Source organism: Saccopteryx leptura, chromosome 2 (genome assembly GCF_036850995.1).
Source record: "Saccopteryx leptura isolate mSacLep1 chromosome 2, mSacLep1_pri_phased_curated, whole genome shotgun sequence".
NCBI lineage: Eukaryota > Metazoa > Chordata > Mammalia > Chiroptera > Emballonuridae > Saccopteryx > Saccopteryx leptura.
In genome coordinates this window covers 308,403,751-308,409,709 of record NC_089504.1, presented here as the reverse complement: position 1 = coordinate 308,409,709, position 5,959 = coordinate 308,403,751, and the positions used below count along the sequence as shown (strand labels likewise).

Here is a 5,959-nt window from a genome sequence, read left to right as displayed (position 1 = left end):
CCACACTCAGAGCCAGCCTGGGAGCCACTCTGTGGCTTAGTTTCCCAGACCAACAAGAGCTCAAACTTTATAGCACATCTGATCTTTGTTTCTCAGCTCACAAAAAACTCTCCAAGGTCAGGGCGATTTTACACTTCTGCATAATAATGAAGAAATTAAGGTCAACCAATCTGTTCAAAATCAGGCACTAAGTGACTGACAAGCAGGGAAAAGAACAGCCATCTCCCCCCAGGTATGGAAGCTCCCGAGTTGGCTCCTGGACCCTGCATCCACATCTGTGTCATCTAAGCACCCACACACGCACACCCGGGATAGAGGACACAGACTCCACCTGGCACTGAGGGTTGCTGTCACCTGGAATCAGTCATGCCTCTTTTCCTTACTAGTCCCTCAGTCCCCCCACACTCCAGGGGTAAACTAAGTTTATAACACTATCTCAGACTTAGGATGGAGTAAAAGGCTTGGGGTGCACACTAGCAAGCATGGCCTGCTGCTGGCTGGAGCTCAGGGCAGAAGGGCTGAACCTGCATGGGTCCTCCATTGCCTGTGCGTCCTGCTCAGAGATGTGCTGGGACTGGTTGCCAATTAACACAGGTGGGGCTGCGTATCAGCAGAGGGACCCCAGGCCCTGAGGCTCTCCTTTGATGGGGCAAGCATGACAGTAGTCTTTGAAGTAAGGCAAACACTGTTTGAGTTTGGATGCCCAATGCTCTCAGCTTGCCCACCAGCTACGTACAAGAGCCGCTGGGGCTGCTGGCTGTCCAGCACCTGGAGATATGGAGGCTGAGGAAGTTGAGTGCACACGGCTCCTCCCGTTGGATGGGGGAAGAGAATGCCTGGCCCTGCTAGCTTGTTACCAAGCGCCCTGAACACACCTTGTGTGATTATTCAGTGGGCGTACTGCTTTCTCTCCACACTTGGATTTTTCACTCTGCCTATTGAAGGGTGTGGTATAAGGGAGAAAGAGGACACACAGGGCTTTCTTGGGCTCCAGTGAGCTTCTCTGTCTTTCCTCCCCAGGAGAAGTTCTCCAATCAGCTGTGTGTCTAAGCCATGCAATTCATCATCAAGGCAATGTAAAGAAACCATATGGAGCAAAAGACAAAAAGGTGATGACTCATCAGAGTGATTCTCCTTTCTCTGGGAGACATCCTTAAAGCCATGGTGATCTGACCTTGTGCCCTGGCCATGCTGATGGATCCACTGGTAAATCCCTGAGTAAATCTGGGCCAATCGCATTTTCTTCCAACTGGGAATTTATCTTATGGGGCAGTTAGAGCCTCAGCTGGAAAATGGAATCACTCAATGGGACAGTGGCAGTGACCAGGGAAGTGGTCCAGGTCCCCCCCCTGTGGATTCTCCAGACAAGCCCCAGGGTTTCCACTTTCTGAGTCTTGATTGTTTAACATGTTTCTCTGAGCCATGAGCTTCCCCAGTAGCCGTCAAAAAACAAATTCCCCTTTTGCTTAAACCAGCCAGAATTGATTTCTGCTACTTGAAAACAAACAAACAAATCTCTTAATTAGTGTGCATGGAATGGTTCTTTTCAAATCTCCTGTATTGTTCTCCTGTGTAGACTATTCTAAAAAAGAAAGAAAGAAAAATTGGTTCCTTTCATTAGTTTCCGGAACAAACATTTAAAAAAATAATAAAGATTTTTTTTTTTTTTTACAATTAGCCGAGAGCCATGATTTTCCATAATTTCCATTAATGTATAAAAGATATGTTAGTAAATTACCTGGGAAAGATTTTCTATAAGCTCAAAAACTCAGCCTTTAAGAAATGTTTCTCTGTGTTTTCAATGAGAGTGCTCTGTGTCTCAGGGACAGAGCATGTGATTACAGGTCAGGAGAGTCTGGAATCTAATCCAAGCATCTTCCCCCTCTCTTGTCCTTTGGGAGGAGTGTGGGGCATGGGCTGGGTGGCCACTTCTTAGCTCTAAAGTCCTGGGCGTCCTCACTGGCTGGCTATACCGATTCCATCTTTGTCTCTGCCTGCACACAAAGTGCCTGACATTGTCACCTGCTGGTTAGGAACGGGGGCTACGAGACACTGTTCACATTTGAATCCTGCCTCAGCAAGAACGTGGAATAAGCTACTCCAACTCTCTGAACCTCAGTACCCTCAATCTCTAAAAGGAGGGATAACAGTCACCTACCTCCCAGGGTTGTTGTGATACTTAGATATTTTTTTTTTACACGTGGAACACTTAGGAAGGTACCTGCTGATAAGTGAGTGCTCAAAAAAGTTTGGCCGCTGCGGTTACTGTCTATTCTAGCACCACTCTGAACAAGATAGCGAGGAGAAAGAGAGATAGAAAACATTCTGGAAGCCAAACTTAGAGAATTTCTTTTTTTTTTTTTTTTTTTTTTTTTTTTTTTTTTTTTTTTTTTGAAAAATGGTTTATTTTTGTGGAGGAGCCATTATGACCCTCTAGCACTAATTAGAGATGTGAGGAAACACTTAATACCTTGCCTCTTCCGATAAACCCTAAGTAGGGTTATTAGGTGGATCAGCAGGAGAAGAGTTAGAAGTGATTTTCTGAAAAACTATCCACTAGGTTAAGGGTCTTTTTAACACTTCAACCACCCAAAGAAAGGTAAGTGTTCTCCTTGTGGCTGAGTGGGGAGACCGGGATGAGGAGAAAGTGCTAATTAATGGCCCCAGAGGAGGAGATGACAGGGTACTTAATTTGAAGGCAGACCTTTTGATTTCTCTTACTATTTCTCTACATTATTTTCCCCTTGTTGTAGCTCATAATTAAGAACCGGTAGTTATATTGACAGAAAAATATACATTTCTTTTTCTTCATTTTTTAGACTACTCTCTTCTCAGCAGAACAGTTTTATAGTTTTATAAAGACAAACGATTTAAATCACATGGCCTTGACTTACAAACACAAACCAAAGTAACCATTTGAAGCATCAGGGATTGAGGGCGGAGACATGCAACGGGGGATGTGTCAACCATCCGAAGCTCATAGCAAACTGCTCCGTTGGTACCTGAGCCCTACTAGCACTCGGGTGTGGTTGAGGCTGCGTAGAGCTACAGAACCAGAGGACAGCTGTTTTCCACAAGTACTGATGCCTTGTAAGACTGCATTGGTGGGGATACATTTTGATGGGGAAGGGGAGAGGAGAAAAGAGCGTAGTCCCTTCCCACAGGGAGTTAGGTGTCCCTGCAGAGAGAGGGCCATGGCAGAAAAACGGACGCCCCCTTGCTCACACTCAGTGAGTTTCCTGCAGACCTTGGTGGCATCCTGCAGCAGCGAGCCACCCACCCTGGTGCCGTGGTTCACCAAGAAAGGCATTTGTCCATCAAGTCCAGAGAGTTGGCCATCATGTTGTTAAACAGAATAACACAGATGTTCCCTTTGTCATCGAACCCGACACTGGCCTTCCTGTGCCACGGCGTCATGGACTGCCTGAGCACGGCCTCGTTCTTTTCGAGGCATTTTGCTCTGTCTTCAGGGGCAGTGTCTCTATTTCAGAAACGGCTCCGGGACTGGCCCATTCTCGAGCTCCAGTCTGTCTCGATGGTCAGCCCCAGCATGTGTCAGTCTGGTGGTACCACAGGAGGTCCCCGTGGTCTGCTTCATGAAGCACACTTCAGGACTGACTTCTGGTCCCTGCAGTTCTCCAATCTGCTTTTTCCTGATGTTCTCATGCTGGGCTGGGAGTGGAAACAGCAGCAGCCGCAGGCGGGCAGGCAGGCACCAGGCCCAGAGCTCAGACCCGCCTCCTCCAGCCCCAGCAGGTCCACAGCAAAGCCTCACAGCGCCTCCGGCCAGTGACCCCCAGCCGGGCCAGCACTTTGTTCAGCTTTGTTCAGTATCTCGAGGTTAATCTCCATGGGTTTGAGCTGCATCTTCCCTCACCACACACAGGTGAGATAATTACCCAGAGAAGAGGTAAAACAGCTGGAAAATGTACATTTCTATTTCATTCTGATCATTCCTGTACTGGATAATGACAACTCTTTGGGGCAAGCTGCAGCAGACATGTGATGAAGGTCAATATATTGAATATTATTTTATTCATTTCATTTCATGCCTATTTCACCTCATTAGTTTATTTCATATAAACAACATGATGAGACAGGTATTGCTAGCCTCCTTTATTGGGAAGTCAAGATATAAGAACTTGCTTCACTTTGTACTAGTTGGACAGTAATTACAAGAGCAAACATTTTATTGAGAGCTCTCCATGTGCATTTTTTTCAAACATAATCCTTTTCATCTTTATAACAACCTATTATTATTATTCTCATGTTTCTTTCAGAAAGGCTTAGAGCACTTCAGTAATTTATTACCAGAGAGGTGGGGGCTGGATTTGAACTTGACTGGTGCGTGACTTGAGGCCAGTGCTGGAATAGAACGAGATCCAAGCCCAGACCTTGTGTGGGGACCCTCTTCCCTGGCTTCTCTGTGCCTTCTAGGTCCCAACATGACCAATCTGCCTGTGTCCTCCAGGATGGCAAATAAACCAAAACATTTTAGAAACGTTTTGCTCATTGCACATTCTGTAGCTCAGAGGGCCTTGCAAAACCCCATGCAGAGTGTGAGCAGTGACTGTGCAAAGTCAAGGTACTTAGCAAGAAGCCCAGCACTTCCACAACTATCGGTCCCATGAACAGGCCACATGGGGTGTGCACACCATTTTCTTTCCCAGTCTGGCAGCAGGAGCCAATCAGAGACCAGAACAGATGTGGCCCCAAGAAAAAGAGCTGAGACCTGTCTTTTCAGTTAACAAAAACCTTCTAAGGAGGCAAGAGGAAGCGCGAGATTTATTACACTTTGAAGCTAAGACCAGGATAATAACAACGCTAATGACCCATCTAGATGTTCAGGCTGGAGCATATGGTCGTGTCTCCCACTTGAGACCCGTGCCTTCATTTGTATTTCCTCCTAACCTTGCCCATTGTTGGGTCCCCACTGCCTCTATACCTCAACTAGTGTTATGTGGCCTTCCACAAAGGAAGCGTGCTTTAGTATCCTAATGGCATGCAAAATTAGATAGAAAATTGGGGAATCAGGAGGAAGCCTGCATGTTGCACCCCGACAGCTGGCACCGGTGTGGGCTCTGAGCATCTGAGAGCCACAGCAGAAGCTAACCTGTCACTCCGGCTGTCTCATGCTGGGAACAGACATGTCTGGTCTGACTGCCTGGATGCAAACGGAGGAACCCGAGCCCTGAGCTGGCTCTGCAGAGAGGCTTAGTGTTTGAGACCTCATTCCTTACAGGTCCTGAATGCTGGGTCTCTAACAAGACTTGTACCTTATGGGTGAGATTGAGGGACAATTTGTTAAAAAAAAAAACAACCCACAACCCACTTTTAGGAATATACCCCAAGAACACCATAGAATGGCTCCAAAAGGAGAAATGCACCCCCATGTTTATAGCAGCATTGTTCACAATTGCGAAGATCTGGAAACAGCCCAAGTGTCTGTCAGAGGACGAGTGGATTAAAAAGCTTTGGTACATATATACTATGGAATACTACTCAGCCATAAGAAATGATGACATCAGATCATTTACAATAACATGGATGGGCCTTGATAACATTATATGGAGTAAAATAAGTAAATCAGAAAAAACTAAGAACTATATGAACCCATACACAGATGGGACATAAAAATGAGACTCAGAGACTTGGACAAGAATGTCATGGTAACGGGGGTGGGGGGTGGGGGTGGGGGTGGGGGGAGGGGGGGAGGGGGCGAGGAAGGATAGAGGGGGTGGGGGAGGGGAGGGGCACAAAGAAAACCAGATAGAAGGTGACAGAAGACGATTTGACTTTGGGTGAGGGGTATACAGCACAATCAAATGTCAAAATAATCTGGAGATGTTTTCTCTCAACATATGTACCCTGATTTATCAATGTCACTGCATTAAATTTAATTTTAAAAATGGAAAAAAAAAAAACACAAAAAAACTTGTCACCTGTCTGGCAAAAATTC

At 46.1% G+C, this 5,959-nt stretch overlaps 1 pseudogene; it reads right to left on the bottom strand.

The window, feature by feature from the left end:
* Positions 1-2,977: 2,977 nt before the first annotated feature.
* LOC136394012 (ubiquitin carboxyl-terminal hydrolase isozyme L1 pseudogene) lies at positions 2,978-3,867 on the bottom strand (annotated as a pseudogene).
* Positions 3,868-5,959: the final 2,092 nt, after the last annotated feature.